Source organism: Lynx rufus, unplaced genomic scaffold, assembly GCF_022079265.1.
Source record: "Lynx rufus isolate CCGP_SWC_20201006 ecotype Redwood Valley unplaced genomic scaffold, mLynRuf1.p SCAF_22, whole genome shotgun sequence".
NCBI lineage: Eukaryota > Metazoa > Chordata > Mammalia > Carnivora > Felidae > Lynx > Lynx rufus.
The window spans coordinates 6,501,981-6,516,791 of NW_025814837.1; positions in this window are offsets into that span (position 1 = coordinate 6,501,981).

Here is a 14,811-nt window from a genome sequence, read left to right on the forward strand (position 1 = left end):
CTTCTTCTTCTTCTTCATCCTATTGTGTTATAAAACTTGCCTTTTGTGATGTTTTTAAAAATTTGAAAGGGGGAAGAAAAGGCAGGTTACTTATCCATGAATCAGATACGGCAATAAAGCCTCGGTTATTGAAGAGGGTTTATTGACTGGATGGAAGTGAGAAATGGGGAGGGGAGGGAGGCTATGGTGATCTTATTTGAACTATTTGAACTTTGCATACTATTTCTTCCTCCACGGTGAGGTGTTCAGAATAGGTACTCTGCTTAGGTTTGGCCGAAAGACATTTAAAGTATTTTTCTGAGGCAGGGTTTATATGAGGAGCCTCTTAGCACTTTCTCATAAGCTTCCAGGGACTGCATCCTAGTACTTTGGAGGCAAGGTACTTGTCACTAAACTATTACCTTAAATCTTGCTTTAGCTCATTTTATATGGCTCTAATGGAACTTAACAATTAAACAGAGCATGTACTATTAGTTATTTTTTTTTTTAAACAGGAAATGAGTGTGGGCTATGTGATTCCTTCTGTTAGTGGTTCACATTTGAGCCTATGTCCCCTGGAAGAACCAAATAACTATTGCCTAACTAAGGTAGAGGTCTGTACTTTATTTATTTATTTACAAATTTACTAATTTTTTAAATGTGTAGATGCTCTGGAAGTAGGGGCAGCCCTTGGCTGGCATAGCAGCTCCTCTATCTCACCCGGCACCTAATCTCCTTGTCTCTTTCTGCTGTGCTCAGTGTGTAGCTTCCATCTTCCAAGATGGCTGCTGAAGTTCCAGTCATCGCACCCACATTGTAGGCAGGAATGAGGAGGAAAGGGAGAAGGGCAGAAGGTCACCCGGTAGCTGAATAAGATGTAACAACTTCCACTCACATTTTGTGGTAGATCGTCTGCAAAGATAGCTGCCAGTAATTCTTGCTTATGTCACTTTTTCCATCAAGGAGTGAAATTTATTTCTTCTGGAGTGGGGGCCGGCCCTGTGACTTGCTCTGACCAATAGAATGCATTACTAGGCCTTGCTACTTCTGTTTTTGCCCTCTTGGGATCTAGCTGCCATGTAAAGAGGATTGCACTAGATTACCAAACAATGAACCATGGAGGAGAGATGTAGCCAGTCCCCAGCTATTCCAGCATCCTCAGCTGAGGTTTCAGTCATGTGCATGAAGCCATCTGGGATGCGCCAGCCCCAGCTGAGCACCAGTAGGCACCACATGGAACATAAGAACCACCCAGGTAAGCCCTGCCAACTTACAGAATTGTCAGCGATAATAAATCATTGCTGAATTGGGCTGAAACACAATCAGTTGGCCCCCTGCCTCCAAATGCCAGGATGTCCAAGAAGTGAGGTTCATTAGTGATGTCCTCAGTTGCACTGGACACGGTAGAAATTTGTACAACATCCCAGCACGTCCCCTGGGATGGTTACTCACATCCTTTGGCATTGATGAGATTGGATCACCCACATAAGCTGAGTTCCTATGTTCTGCTTCAGCCCCTTTTCTCTGAAGCTTCTGTGCCCGTACCCCTCAGGTAGCTCCTGAACCGTCTCTGTGCACACTGTGAGCTTGCAGCTCCCTGCTGCTGTCAGGTCACCTAGCTCTTGTTCTTAGAGTGGAAACCTTGGATCAGATTATTTTGCAACCAGGCCATGGCAAGGTCATTGCCGTGCTCTGGATTTGCTGCGCATCCCTTACCTCTTATCCCTTTCCTAGTCAGGAGAGTGACGTGGTACTTGAGCTCTGAAGACCCTGGATCAAGTCCTAGCTACACCCCTTGCTGGCTGTGGGACCTTGAGCAGGCTTTCTTGCTTTTTGCCTCAGTTTTCTCATCTGTAAATTGGGACTAATGGTACCCACTGCATAGGGTTATTGTGAAGATTAAAGATAGAGTGCATGTAAACACATGGTGTGTGGTCAATAAATGATGGCCATGGCAATTACTGTTTTGTTGTAACTTACACAAGCAACTGTGAGCTTCCTTTATGGAACTGATGATCTTGAAAAGTTAGCTATCAGTCAAGTGATACTTTCCCATAGATGTCTGTCATAAAATGAGAATTTTTTTTCTCACTGAAAAGATTATTTTCAACCACATTACTACATTTAAAAGCTTCTTTTATGGGAATGCGAGCTGGTGCAGCTACTCTGGAAAACAGTATGGAGGTTCCTTAAAAAACTAAAAATAGAACTACCTTACGACCCAGCAATTGCACTACTAGGCATTTATCCAAGGGATACAGGTGTGCTGTTTCGAAGGGACACATGCACCCCTATGTTTATAGCAGCACTATCAGCAATAGCCAAGGTATGGAAAGAGCCCAAATGTCCATCGATAGATGAGTGGATAAAGATGTGGTATATACATACAACGGAGTACTACTCGGCAATCAAAAAGAATGCAATCTTGCCATTTGCAACTACGTGGGTGGAACTAGAGGGTATTATGCTAAGTGAAATTAGAGAAAGACAAAAATCATATGACTGCACTCATACGAGCACTCTAAGAGACAAAACAGATGAACATAAGGAAAGGGAAATAAAAATAATATAAAAACAGGGAGGGGGACAAAACGGAAGAGACTCACAAATATGGAGAACAAACTGAGGGTTACTGGAGGGGTTGTGGGAGGGGGGATGGGCTAAATGGGGAAGGGGCACTAAGGAATCTACTCCAGAAATCATTGTTGCACTATATGCTAACTAATTTGGATGTACATTTAAAAAAAAATTTTTTTTAATAAAATAAAAGCTTCTTTTAAAATACTGCAAATCTTTTTTTCAAAATTATGAATTGAAAGGTACATTGTCTGATAATATACTAAAGATAACCAAAAGTCTTTGTATATCACATACACTTGGTTTCACTCTGGGGTGAGTGGGGAGGTTGAAAGCATGAGGAGTTCCTCTGCATTCCATGTCACATGGTCCCCCAATGCAGCTTTTGGGTGGGACTTACACTGCTCCCCCTGGGACAGAGGCAACTGAAGAGAAAAACCAGGGACATCTGGGTGCTTTTGAAGACACACTTTTTTTTTTTTTTTAAGTAGAGCGTGTGCATGCATGTGCACACACAAGCAAATGGGGGAGGGGCAGAGAGAGAGAAAGAGAAAGAATCTTAAGCAGGTGTCACGCCCAGTGTGGAGACTATCTCATGACAGTGAGATCATGACCTGAGCTGAAATCAAGATTTGGACGCTTAACCAACTGAGCCACCCAGGCACCCCTTAAAGACACAGTTTCAATTTGTTCTAGGCTGTGCCTTAACCCAATGTACATATGATCTTCCATGCAGGGAGGGTTTAAAATTTTGTGTAAAGTGGATTCTCTCATAATTGCTTATTTAGTAGCTACGGGCAGGGATGATACAGTTTGTTGATGCCTTTATTGGATATATTTTGTAAGTGTTTATAGTGAGTACAGGTTTGCCATTCTGCTTATGATACATATACCTTTAAAATTACTGCTTCTATTATATATTACTTCCATGAAGACAAATTCCTCAAAGGGGACTTTTTGCCCTTCCTAGATTGTAAAGCACTATCTAAATGTAGGCATCCCTGTAATTCTTTAAGTTGGACATACCCTAACTTGGTTGTGATGTTTCTTTTTGTAACACTGGAGGGCCAGGGGGGTACCACATGTAGAAAATTATGATTGATTTTGTGAGCTCGAGCCTGACACAGGCTTTATAACCACTGGTCAGACTGTATACTCACATCTCCGTGCAGTCTGTTGATAAGAGGCAAGGGGGGAAGACGCTTTTCCTAAAACAATTAGTTTTTACTTATTTATAAGCTAATGTACTCTTATCAAGTTCAGACAGGACAAGAGGGTATGAGACCTCCCTCCCATCCCCCAGAGGTAGGCAACCACTGCTAAGAGTGTCTTATCCTCATTCTAGCAATTTTTCTGTACATCAACAAACATGTACTTGCATGGTTTGCTTCTATTTCAACACTGTACGTGTTCTTATGACGTATTTTCTTTTTCCATCTCTAGGGCTGGGATGTGTTTCCACTGCAGCATCTATGGCTCCATTTTATTCTTTTTAGCTGCTCCAAAGCCTCCTCTTGAATGGCAGGACCAGGATCGACCAATCCCATGTGGTCATTTCCAAATAGGCTGGATCTAAAACTCAACACCTCGCTAGAATTTTTCAGAATTATTAAACCAAGTTCTAGTAGACTTTATTTTTGTAAAGCAGTTTTAGATTTACAGCAAAACTGAGCAGAAAGTGCAAAGATTTCCCATATAACCCCTCCCTCCACACATGCCTAGTCTCCCCCATTGTCAATATCCCCAGCAGAGAGTGGAACATTTATTCATTTGTCGATGAACCTACACTGACACATCATTAGCATCAGAAGCTTATAGTTTACATTAGAATTCATTCTTGGTGTTGTATATTCTATGGGTTTTGACAAGTGTAATGCCATGTATCCACCATTATAGTATATACAGAGTAGTTTCACTGCCCTAAAAATCCTCTGTGCTCTGCCCTACTGCCCCCTACTCCTGCCCATCGCTGATTATTTTACGGTCTTCTTAGTTTTGCCTTTTCCAGAATGTTATATAGCTGGAATCATGCAGTATTTAACCTTTTCAGTTTGGTTTCTTTCATTCAGTAATGTGCATTTAAGTTTCCTCTAGGTCACTTCATGGCTTAATAGTTCATTTCTCTTTTGTGCTGAGTAATATTCCAATGTGGAGAAGTACCATTCACCTACTGAAGGATATCTTGGTTGCCTCCAAGTTTAGGCAATGATGGATAAAGCTGCTATAAACATCCCTGTGCAGGTTTTTGTGTGGGCATAAGTTTTCAACTCATTTGGGAAAATACCAGGGAATGTGATTGGTAGATCATATGGTAAGAGTATATTTAGTTTTGTAAGAAGCTGCCAAACTGTCTTCCAAAGTGGCTGTACCAGTTTGCATTCCCACCAGCAATGAATGAGAGTTCCTGTTGCTTCACATCCTCACCAGCATTTGGTGTTGTCAGTGTTTTGGATTTCGGCCATTCTAATAAGTATGTAGTGGTATCTCATTGTTGTTTTAATTTTCAATTCCCTAATGACTCATGCTGTTGAGCATCTTTTCATATGCTTATTTGCCACTTTTATATCTGCTTTTGTGAGGTGTCTGTTCAGATCTTTTTGCTTATTTTTAAAATCAGGTTCAGTTTCCTTATTGTTGGGTTTTAAGTGTTCCTTTTAAAACTCTTATATCAGATATATCTTTGGCAAATATTTTCTCCCAGTTTGTGTCTTATCTTCTCGTTCTCTTGACTAGATGTTTTCTGATTACTGGGCAAAAAAATCATGCCCTTGTTGCACGTGTAACAAAGCAAAGATGTATTAACAAAAATAAAATAATCCTCTCTTTCTCTCCAATTCCATCCTTTGAGGCAACCAATCTGAATAGTTTGGTTTGTAACCTTCTATATCTTTCTCTCTGCTCAAACGTTCATGTGTGTGTGTGTGTGTGTGTGTGTGTGTGTGTGTGTAAGTGTATGTGCATTTTTCTTTATATTTCTGTCTAAAAATAAGCTTCTTTATATATATTTATCCATAGCTTTCTTTTTTTTTTTTTAAAGAAATCTCTGCACCCAATATAGGGCTTTAACTCATGCCCTGAGATCAAGAATCACATATTCTACTAACTGAGCCAACCAGGTGCCCCCATAATTTTCTCGTATACACTTCCTCTAAATAATACATCATTGGTATATTTCTAGGCAAATATGTATACATGTAACCTGTTCTTTTTCATGGCTGTGTGATATTCCCTGGTACAGATAACATAATTTAATTAGTTGCTCCTTAATTGTGGATATTTAGGATGTTTCTAATTTTATTTTCCTTTTCTGTTATAAACAATGATATTGCTTTAATTACTGTAGGGGAAATCTCCTAAAGTACAACTCATGGGTCAAAGTTGATATGTCTTTCTAGTTTTGGTGGATATTGTCAGATTATTTTCCAAAAAGTTGTAATGATTCATACTCCCACCAGCAATGTATGGAGTGTGCATTTCCTCACATTCTCACCAGTTCTGGCTATCTTTAAAACATTTACCCATCTATTAGTATTGTTTTAATTTGTTTTCACAACTAGTGGTCTAGTGGTGTTGGGCATCTTTTTGTAGGCATGTGGGTTGGTTGTTTATATCTTTGCCCATGTGTCTACTAGGTTTAAATGTGGTAGCCTTTTAATTTATTTTTATTTTTATTTTTATTTTAGAAGGAGAGGGAGCACAAGCAGGGGAGGGGAGAGAAAGAGAGAATCCACACTCAGTGTGGAGCCTGCCACGGGGCTTGATCCCATTACCCTGGGATCACAACCTGAGCCAAAATCAAGAATTGGACGTTTAACTGACTGAGCCACCCAGGCGCCCCAAATGTGGTAGCGTTTTAAAGGCTGGAGTAGGACCCAGCAGACCGAGCAGTCAGGACAGGCACCAGCTTTCTGGCAGACGGGGGGTAGGGTTCCGTCCTCTGGGCAGCTGCCATCATCACAGAAGGATGGTGATGCCCACCAGTGATGCATCTCCCCCACCCATCTGTGTGTCCACTCTGCAAGTGGCATTGCCGAAACAAGACCAGTGTCGCACCGTAAGCTGTGTGTGTGTCTGTTTGCCATCTTTGTGGACTCTGAGCTTACTCAGCTTTGATCCTCAATACCTAGTACAGTGCTTGGTGCATAATTAGGCCTCCAAAGTGTTGGCTCATTGAATGAATAAAAGTGTCTGCATGAGTTGGCAGGGCTCAGGTCGTGGTGGTTGTGGTGTGTGTGTGAATGTCAGGCATTAAGGCTGGCCCTTGGGTAGGAGCTGCTGTCAGGAAGCTCAGCCTGGGCGTGGAGGAGAGATGTGTGTGCCCAGCAGGCGGGAGCCCCTTGTTTTCTGCTTTACCCACTTCCCTCAGAGGCTTCTCTGCTGTTCCCTCTCTCTGCAACTTTATGTAGGAGTCTTTCTCCTTTCCTGGGAACTTCCTTCGACCCACAGCTTGAAGGGCCTTTCCACACCAGGGCAAGGAGATTATGTTAGATGAAGTGAATTATTTCCCAGAATATTCCTCCCAGGGAATGTGATTATACACACTAACCATTGGCTCGTGTGTGGTTTGAAAGGAACTGGCTGAACCCCATAGACAGAGCTCAGAAAAATCATGACCAGCTATTAATGATTAAAGGAACTAAGTGTAGGAGGAGGAAGGGTAGGGAAATGCAAGGTGAATGGGGTGGGGATAGGGAAAAGAAAAGAAATTGAATGGACAAAAAAAGCTATTTTGTTTATTAGTTTTCTTCCATGCATTCATATAACAGATTTTAGACAGGTTTAGGATTCACAGGTTTAGAATTTTTGGTACGTGGCAGGGTTTTTATTTTTATTTTTATTATTTTATTTTTTTAAATTTACATCCAAGTTAGTTAGTATATAGTGGAATGATTTCAGGAGTAGAATCCAGTGATTCATCCCCTACATAGAACACCCGGTGCTCATCCCAGCAAGTGTCCTCTCTAATACCCCTTGCCTATTTAGCTCATCCCCCCACCCACAATCCCTCTAGCAACCCTCAGTTTGTTCTCTGTATTTAAGAGTCTCTTACGTTTTGTCCTCCTCCCTATTTTTATATTATTTTTGCTTCCCTTTCCTATGTTCATCTGTTTTATATCTTAAATTCTACATATGAGTGAAGTCATATGATATTTGTCTTTCTCTGACTAATTTCACTTAACATAATATCCTCCAGTTCCATCCACAGTGTTGCAAATGGCAGGATTTCATTCTTTTGGATTGCCGAGTAATATTCCATTGTATATATATATATATATATATATATATATATATATATATATATATACCACATCTTCTTTATCCATTCATCCATCGATGGACATTTGGGCTCTTTACATACTTTGGCTAATGTCAATAGTGCTGCTATAAACATGGAGGTGCATGTGCCCCTTCAAAACAGGACACCTGTATCCTTTGGATAAATAGGTAGGTGGCAGTTTTAATAAGAAAGGGAACATACACATGAGGCTTGTCTTGGATGGCTACAAGATGAGTAGATCTCTACACCCGCCTGCAAGAATCTTAAAAGTTGACATAGAGGCCTTAACAAGGTGCAGTCAGGTATACTGTCTGGATGGTCTCAGTAACACATTGCTCTCTCAAGTCTAGATTCACAACCTTTTTGAGGTCAACAAGTTCTCTGAGTATCTGGAGAAAACTACTGCCATCTTCTCTCACAAAAGCACAGGTTATATGCACAAAAAGTCTTGCGTATAATTTGGGGAGACTTCAGCAACCTCCTGAGACCTCTAAGTACCTTGGTTCTTTGCTGGTAGTCTCGGAGGAGGACAGATCTCCTGGAGGCAGCTGACTTCTTAAAGGACTATTACCACATTATAATTACTTTTACCCCCCAAAAGCTAATTACAGCACCCACAAAGCATTAGAATTTACTTAGTAGGACCGAGTAGGACCGAGTAAGGAGACGGGATAGAAACGTCTGTTGCCAAAAGAACATGAATGCCAGGTGAAGATTAGAAAAGCCTCATAAGAAAGATAAAAGGCATAGTTTTCACTTTGAACTTGAAAAACATCCACTCTGCACAGAAGCAAGTAGCCAAAGTTAAATGCGACAAAAACAAACAACAGAGTTCAGAGCCAAAATCATAGGCATTTAGAGCTGTGGGGACTTTTTAGAAGGTGCATAATGCATTTACCCTCAGGGCATTTTTATACATTTATTGCATAATTTTGTCATGTTTTCCTGTTCTAAACCTAAATGTTTTCTTTATCATCATTTAATAGGAAAAGGCCATGCCAGGGGCCGAGATGCCCCCATGTGACTCTGGGCAAGGCAGGACCAGTGCTGCGAGGCCTGGAAAGGAAGCCAGGAAGTGGAGGGAGGGTCTCCTTCTCCATGGAGGGGCCAAGATTTCCATCCTGATGTTTTCAAAGGGTCCTCACCCTTTCAGGCATTGCTTGTGAGTGCAAATCTCACAGAGGTCATTTCCCTAGGATTTGCTGATTTCCTTTTCTCAATTGTCGGCGGCACATTGACTATCCTGGGACTTTGAACATGAGTTATTCTGAATTAATAAATGCCAGCCCTTTATATCCACATGTCCTGTCTTTGAAAAGAAAGCATTCCGAACACATAACACATGCTCTGACCTTACTCAACTGAACAGACTGTTTTGTTTGGGGAGCATGGGGAGAGAGCCTAGGACCACCAGTGGCTAACGCCCTGGGAGGGAGCACACTCCGGCTCACAAGAGTTCCCGGTATTGGCCAGTTGGCCTCCTCACAGAAGTGCAAAGGACAATGTGGGGCTGCAGACCTGGAGGCAGTTGAATGAGGCCACTTTCTTCAAAATTAATGAGTTATAAGCAGAAGCAGTCTTTTCCCACAATGCACAATGCTTTCTTAACTGCTGGAAAAGCTCTACCTTTTTCTTTCTCTACCATCAGCCTGTCCTTTGACTTTCCGGTGGTATCCCAGATGTTGTCTACTGTTAATGCATCTCTAGCGCAGTGCAATTCTTCAACCCTTCTACCTCAGTGATATTGATGTTGCTAAAATATGCAGGAGATGCATCCCTCGCTGTCTTCAGGTTTTAGCCAAAGCCCACCTTCTGAGCTGAGTGCACTTTTGCCAGCATAATAGGACACTACAGCTCTCTGTAGTTTCCTTGATATTTTACTGTTTCACTGAATTCCAAGCAGAGGAACTATTTGAAAATTAGAGCTTTAGTATTCCAAGGCTGGAAAGCCTTGGTGAGTGCTTGCCAGTCATTAAGCTGTTGTCTCTTGGCCGCAAACCCATCTTTCTCTGCTCTGGGCAACTGGGCTGGGGCTTTGCAAACCTCAAACCCCCCACCCCCACCCCACCAAACTGACACCCAGTTAGGTTCTGTCAGGAGGGAGCGCTCAATAGAAGCTATGAGGCTGCAGGAGGAAGGGACTTTCTCTTCCCACTTTCCCCCGGCTTGTGGGTTCCTGTGAATATCGCTCCAATAACAGTTCCCCACCCTGGTGGTGACAGTTCCTCCCAGGAAGCAAATGGATCCTATTTGATCCTATTTGTAGTTTTTCCAACATTTCCAACATTTCCAAAGCTAGATTCACACTACTTTGAGAGGCTGTAGCACCAGCTACCCAGTGCCCCCTCCTAGTGATCTGAGTTCCAGGCACATGAGGCCTCAGTCCAAGCTCAGACACCTCAGCACCCACCAGTCAGTGCCCCCTCCTCAGGGCTCTGGGTCCCAGGTCTGGATCTCATCTTTCTCACCAGCTCTGAAACACCAGCGTCTGTGGAAGGAGCTTGCCCTCTTGTGTCTGAGAAAACTAGCCTTCTGTTGCTGGAGAACTTTCTTGTGAATCGTCTCATGAAATGAAATTCTCTCTTTTTTTTTTTTTTTAGTTCATTTGTTTGTTTTGAGAGAGAGAGGGAGAGAGAGAGCGTGTGCACACAGGCAGGGGAGGGGCAGAGAGAGAGGAAGACAGAGAATCCCAGGCATGCTCTGCACCACAGCGATGAGCCTGACACGGGGCTCGATCTCACGAGCTGTGAGACCATGGCCTGAGCTGAAACCAAGAGTCGGACGCCCAACTGACTGAGCCACCCAGGTGCCCCATGAAATGAAATTCTGTAATAGCATTTTATTTTCTGAATAATGTCAGAAGCTGGACCGTTGAGTTAAGAATGATGGTAGGAAAAAAAAAAACAAAACTCTGGACTCTCCTTGCTCAAGGGGAGCCATACATTTTGTCTAGAGGTAGATTCATTTGCTGTCCTCAGGCAAACCCCTGGTTCTCTAGTGACCATTGGATACAGTTGCATAGATACAATGCGATCATGAAAGGTCTCTTTCTCAGCACATTGGCTCACATTTTGCAAACAGCTGGTAAAAATTGAGTGCTTGGAGATTAGATTTCTTTCCAGGCACTAAAGGTTCTTCTTCTTCTTCTTCTTTTTTTTTTTTTTTTTTTTTGATGCATGCCTGTAGCATTAGGATACGCAAAGGGAGTCAACATGTCCTTTTTTTTTTTAGTGCTTCAAATCAGAAGCACGTGCTTCACTTATGAGGAAACTGGCAAGCAATAAGACCTATTTCATCAGCCTTGTCCAACTGCCCAAGAGAAAGAGTACTTTGAAGTCCATTTATCTGAGAATTCCACATGTTGTCCAACAACTCCATGGTCTGATGATTCCTGTCGTGATTCACTTTGAAATGGGCAAGTCCACCTTCAGAAAATATATCGTCAGTCAGACATATTTGGTTATTGAAGTCTTTTGCCTTTGGCTGGCCACCGAACCCCTCTTTCCCTGAACCCCTCTTTCTCCTCTGTAACCTGTTTCTTCAGAGCAGGGCAGTGGTCGATGGCTTTAACAATAAAAGTCCGAACCTGCTAAGAATTTGACGAGCTGTCCTTTCTGAGCTATGATGTCCTGTATGCTGATGCCTTTTCTTGGTTAAGCTTGCTTTTGAGCAGACCTGAGACAAGAGCTTTGCTTCAGGCAGGTTCTTTGAAGGTAATTCCAGGAGAGGGGAGAGTCGGTGGGGGGGGGGGGGGCAGGGAGGGAAGGCGAATATGAGTGGAGACTGTCTCTCCGTCAGGACCTGCAGGAAGCATACAGAAGCTTCTTACAGCCCTCGAGCTGTTGCATTGCTCGTGGAGCATTTCTCCTCTGGCTTCTGTGGCCCGTGGGTTGTAGGCTACCCAGGGCTCTCCACTGCCTTATACTCTGGGCCATGAGTAGAGTGGGATAGTGTAGGAACACGGAAAAGTGTAGCACAAGCTGGAGGGGCTGTCACAGTTCACACAGAGCTGTCCCCTACAGCTCGGCTTCAATTAGAGTGGATGGATGGGATGGACGTGGTCACCAGAGGTGAGCAGCTGGCTTTGTAGCCAGACCATCTCACATCAGACCTTTAGCTCCATCACTGATTAGCCATGAAATTTTGCTCAAAAAACCAAACATCAGTTTCCTCGTGTGATATTATCATTTTAATAGGGATAATAGTCCTTTACCTCATGGAGTATTGTGCCCAGTAAAAGTTAGATATGGTTATCCAGCCACAGTCTCCTAGTCCAAATTGTGTCCAGAGCTCAAGCACGACTTCTCTGTGCTTCCATAATTCTTCAGGAAAACGTGGAGCCTTGTGTCAGCATATAAAGTACGCCTTCTCTCTCCTGCCACATACATCAGGGACTGCCACATGGGCTCCCTGCTCCTTTGACATCTCTTTGCTTCTCTGCCTTCCTGACCTGTCCGTCCTCTGGGTGCAGAGGCCCTCATTGCGCCTTCCTGTTTCTGGCTGGAACCCTGTGGGGCTGGTGTCATATTGTGCTTTCTTTAAAAAAAAAAATTCACTGCATCTTACTGTATTTTCTTGTAAGTGCTAATATAAACATTTTAATGCTGCCAGTACTTAGATTAATGTTGACACTTTGACCCTCTAATACGGATAAGCTGAAGTGGTTTGGCTAATGTCAATGTTCAGGTGCCTAAACTTTCTAAATTGCCAACAACCACTGCAGAACTTACTTACTGCTGGAAAAAATGTCTATCTTCTGGCAAAAAGGGGTGCTTTTCTTTCTCAGATAATAAGAATTATGTAAAATTAAGCTGTTGTGTTGTGGCGTTTGTTTGTTTGTTTGTTTTACCTTGGCTGCCAGGATGCTCTGAACTAAATTGTATGTTTCTATATAATGATTGTACTTCATTGCTGTTTTCTGATATATCCATTTTCCCCCTGGATATTTAATTCTTCTTTTAATTGTCCTAATATATAGATTTTTTTTTTTAATTCTAAGCTTACTCAAATCCTCGTAGAAGCAGTGTTTAAGTGGAAAATTACTGGATGTGTCATTGGTCCATGAAAATATAGTTACAGTCAGTTGGTTGTTAGGTCTTTCTGAGTATAGTGCCTTTCAAAGCCAGAATTCCTAAAGCCTGTTACACAAGATGTTGGCAGTCTCCATTTTATTAAATTGTTTAGTAATTCAGAAGACATGGTGTTTTAGTTAGGACGTTTTTGATTACGGGTTACTGAAAATCCCATTTAATGCACAGACTTAGAAGTCCTGGGTGGCTCAGTTGGTCCAACTTTGGCTCAGGTCATGATCTTACAGTTCGTGAGTTCAAGCCCCACATCACGCTCTGTGCTGACAACTCAAAGTCTGGAACCTGCTTTGGATTCTGTGTCTTCCTCTCTCTCTCTCTCTCCCCCTCCCCCACTTGTGCTGTCTGACTCTCTCTCTCTCTCTCTCTGTCAAAATAAATAAATAAATAAACATTTTAAAAATTATTTAAAAAAATAGTGCACAGAGTTGAATCAGAGGAGATTCATTGGGATTTGTCACCCAAGTGCCCGATGAGCTCCAAGAGTGGTTTGATCAGGGTTCTGCATCTGGCTTTATTTCTCTTGGTTTCTCCTAGCTGAGCTCTCCTCTGTGTTGGCTTTTCTTGAGACTGACTTCCTCCTGGCAAGGTGGGCACTACCAGCTCCCTCCAATGAAGGCCCTTCACTCAATGAAGTGCTTCACTCAGTGGGAGCCATACTCTGTGGGAGCCCATCCCTGAACCAGACGCCACAGCCAGAGGGACGGGAGTGCTTTGTCTGAGCTGGACTCATCAGGTGCTGACTGCCTCTGTGACTCCACACAGTCCCCAGGTGCCGCACTGCCCCTAGGTGCCACACAGTCCCCAGGTGCCGCACAGTCCCCAGGTGGCTGGGGGGGGTGGCGGTGAGTTGAAATGCCATCTCCATCTAATAGGGCAAATGAAAAGAGAACATGGAAGGACTTTGACCCACCACAAGGAGACCTACTATAAAACTGTGTGTATTTGCATTTATTTGCCATGGACAGTGCCAGATTGTGTCTTGAGAGGCCTTGTAAGTCCTATCAAAACATTCACTTTTTTGTTGGTCTCCAGAAAGAATTTGCCTTGTGATGCCTCTTGAATGGGGCAGGTGGAAAGCTTCCTGCAGCTATATTCCTTATCTGTCACATTTTTCCACCAGACATTTGCAGTTTTTTTTAGAGACCATCAACCAATGGGCAACTGATCTGAGATTTGAGTTTTAGTACATCAGAGAAGGAGTGGGCTCCCATGCCCAGGAGGCACACTTGTACTTGGCTCAGTGTTTCCACTAAATGCTTTACACCAGAAAAATCCTTAAAGGAGATGAATATACTTCTGCAAAGAGCACTCAGAAAGAGTGCTCTAGACACTGTTTTGTCCTATTACTTACCCAAGGAATGTTCCAATTTTTTTAAGAAAATAACCCCTTGCTGCCACTCTGGAAAACAGTATCGAGCTTCCTCAAAAAGTTAAAAATAGAACTACCCTATGACCCAGCAATTGCACTACTAGGCATTTATCCAAGGGATAAAAGGGTGCTATTTCGAAGGGACACATGCACCCCCATGTTTATAGCAGCACTATCAACAATAGCCAAAGTATGGAAAGAGCCCAAATATCCATCGATGGATGAATGGATAAAGAAGATGTGGTATATATATATACAATGGAATATTACTTGGCAACAAAAAAGAATGAAATCTTGCCATTTACAACACCATAGATGGAACTAGAGAGTATTATGCTAAGCGAAATTAGTCAGAGAAAGACAGATATCATATAACTTCACTCATATTTGGAATTTAAGATACAAAACAGATGCATAAGGGAAGGGAAGCAAAAATAATATAAAAACAGGGAGGGGGACAAAACATAAGAGATTCTTAAATATAGAGAGCAAACTGAGGGTTGCTGGAGAGGTTGTGG